Below are 3,614 nucleotides of genomic sequence, written 5' to 3'. Positions count from 1 at the left end.
AGTGCACAAATTTTTGTGCACCGGGCCTCTAGTATATATATAAAAGGCTAAGTGACTGTCCGGTACATGATACGCACTGACCACCAGGGGACAGACGCTTAACACAGGAGCTGCCGAGCTGCGGTGACTTGGCAGCGGTGGTTCTCAGGTGACAACCTGGAACCAGAGGGGAGGGAGCCTGATTCCTCACTGGGCCATGTGATTCCACCTTCGGCCACGGGTTATGTTGTTTTTATATCATGTTTTTGTTGTTTTTATATCGTGTCTTTGTTGTTATAGCATGTTGTTGTTTATTAATCAACTTATATATTATTTTCATATAAATTTTACTAATTTTCTTTCATCTCTTACACTTCTATTATAGAGAAAGGGTGAAGAGATACTATAATATTTCTTCTAATTAATTTCCTTTCAATGTGCACAAATCCATGCACTGGGCAACTAATATGATTATCGTAATTGTACTTCATAGACTGCTGTTATAGACTACTATGAGATTTAGCTAAGACAATGCATATAATCGCTTATCCTAACACATCATAAATACTCCAAGATGGTTTGTTGTTATTATTTATTATTTTAACCCACTCTGCTGGCTAGGCATTACTATTCCCATTTTACAGATGAGGAAACTGTGGCACAGGTGGTATCAGGATCAGAATCCAGAACTACCCCAACTCTGAAGCTCACGTTCTTCCTATCACTTACTGGACATGTTTTGTGACTTTCAAAGAATGAAAAACTCTAGGTTTGACTCTCTCAGGAAACTGAAATTTCTAGATTGTTCATTAGTAATAAGACAAAGGGACTTCAGGAGGACAAAAAAAACTGGTTACCAAGCTATAATAAAGGCCTGCACCAGTACTTTGAAAACAGATTGGAAGACAGGAGATGGTTAGGAAGGACACTTGACTAACAAAACTGTATGAGTTGCCATTCCTGTCATTCCAGACAATAAACATTTAGAGTCTTTGTCATTAAATTTGGGAATCCTAGGACTTCATATCCATCTCTTGGAGAGATATAATACTTACTAGAATGGAAGCAAAATTAACCCTTTGTCCTGTTGCCATCCAGAAGCATGTACATCACATTCCAGTCAGGAAAACAAACCACAAAAATACCTTGCACCCTAAGACAAACCCAAGAAACCTGTTTAAGTCTGCCCTCGAAATAAATCATACCTTGAACATTTCTTATAAGTTACAAATGTCTGGAGATAAGACTTCAGTGATTAAGGCCCTCGTCAGGTAGCTTAGTTGGTTAGAGAGTCATCCTGATATGCCAAGGTTGCAGGTTTGATCCGCTATCAGAGCACACACAGGAATCAACCAATTAATGCATAAATAAGTGGAACAACAAATCGATGTTTCTCTCTCTCAACTAAAAAAAAAAAAGACTTTAGTGAATAAGATAATAAAGCGAGAAAAGCTTTTCCATCATGAACACACTAATGTAAACTTGGAACTCTTGGTAATACTGCAGTTTTTTCCATTTAAATATGTGTTCAGTCCTTATGAGGGCTGATTCCTTCACCCCTTTTGGCAAGTGAACTTCCTATACGTTTTTGCCTATGTTTTCCTTTCATCTGAACATATTAAAAGCTTTGAAAAGTCCTGAGGGAAAGAAACTTTCATTTAGCATTTCTAAAACTTACTTGGAGGCCATATAGTCTACAAGAACATGGACTCTGATGCCACAGCTCTGCCACTTGGAAGCTGAATGATATTGGGTCATCACTTCAACATTGAGGCTCAGATTCACGATCTATGGAATAGTCCTGGTTGCTAGACTATAGCAATATGGCTGGTAAAGCACCCAGCATGTTGTAAGCCCCCAACAGAATGGGATTGTATTTAAACAGAAGTGATCCCTTCCCAACATTCCAACTCACTCTGTTTACAAGCAACATCCTGCAGGACACCCGTTTGGGAAACAAAGACTAAAGCTTTCAGATCAGGCCATCTTCTGGTACAGAAAATAATTAAGATGATGCTGATTTAAGTTCTTATTCCTTCAACTAGATGTGAAGTTTGCGGCAAGTCTCAGGTCTTTCTGAGAATAAGATTTAGGTATCCGTAAAATTAGATACTGCCCAGAGTTGAGATTCGATTATAAAACATTGTATAACTGTGCACTTTTTTGTGAACCCATCTTAGAAGCAGTAGCCAGAATCCGCTATAGTCCACAATGACTAAGAAATTGCTCCAACAGGGATGTAAAAATATAGAGTCACATTAAAGAGAGCTGGAGCTGCCAGCCCACAGGAAGGCCTTGCACGCCTTATGCCTCAAGCCTTTGTAATGTTAAAACAGGGCACAATAACCTTCACTGGGCCTAAAGCAGCATTGTGCCCCAAAGAACCTTTTGCAAGGAAAACAAGAAAGCAGCTATGACTAAGGACTTAACATTAAAAACACTATCTAGAATTAGCATCACAATGTTAGCTTACCTGCATCAACAGAATGCCTTCCTTCTATAGATGTCATTGTTCCCCTTCACCTTCTCCTAAATACCCCTTTTCTTTGTTTCCTAACTAAAACACTACGTGGGTTTCTGCCTGAATCAGTGATTCCAGAAGTCATTCTTCTTTTTTTTTTTGAAATCTCAAATAAATGTATATTGCTGCTCACTCTGAAAAGGCCTTTTAATTTTAGGTTCACTGGGGAAACTTTATACAAATAAAAATAAACACACACGTCTTCACAGAAGACTTTCTAGTACAAATAACCTAGTGCAAATCTCTGACAACTGCTCAACATAAATCAGCTGGGCCTTGGTTACACTGATTGAACAGCTAATTATACACTAATGCTAAAAGGAAAATGTTTTCAGTCACTTCTCAATTATTCACACTGGAGAAGAGAAATAACAATGTAAGTGATAAAGTTTATTACATAATCAAACTAACATTCTTTTCAGCAATGCTTCCCAAACAGGTTTAACTGAAAACAGTTTATTAAAATAAAATGTGTACTTTCCAAGTATCAGTTCAGCAAGAGTAGGATCCCAATCCCGGTAACGCACAAGCTGACCAAGAAATCACGGTGTTACACAACCACAGTCTTTCTCTGTCATCCGGTCCTGACTTTTCTACAGCCATTCATCCATCGCCGCTGTACTTCCCCACGTAAACGGGTCGTCTCCTAAGACTGAGTAGCACTTACCCTCTCTCAGTCTGGTTCCTGCACTGCAAAATGGAAATTCTATTTGCCTAACAGCGTTATTGTGAAGTCTAAAGACAATGAATACGAAGGACTTGGCAATTTGAGGAGCACCGAAACTTTCCAAAAATCCTGCCTACGGTTGCTATCTTTGCGAACAACAGTGCTTACTTGTTTTTTTCTGCAAGTTTAGGTCGGGGGTCTTCGAATTCGCAGAGAACCAAGGCCGCTTTCGGGCCTCGGCTCCTCGGAGGCCCTCAACGTCGATTAACAAGCCCCTCCTGTGTCGCCTCCCCACCCGCAAACGGCCCTTCCGCGCACTCTCACTCCAACCCGCGTCTCCTTGTCCGGCTCGACTCTGGTTCCAGAGCCCTCCTCCCGGGCCCCGCACCCGCACGGCCTGGCTCGCACGTCCTTCCAGCCACAGGGGCCACGCTTCCGACCAGCACA

The sequence above is a fragment of the Myotis davidii genome, unplaced genomic scaffold (genome assembly GCF_000327345.1).
Source record: "Myotis davidii unplaced genomic scaffold, ASM32734v1 scaffold73, whole genome shotgun sequence".
NCBI classification, from domain to species: domain Eukaryota; kingdom Metazoa; phylum Chordata; class Mammalia; order Chiroptera; family Vespertilionidae; genus Myotis; species Myotis davidii.
This window is presented reverse-complemented; position numbering follows the sequence as displayed.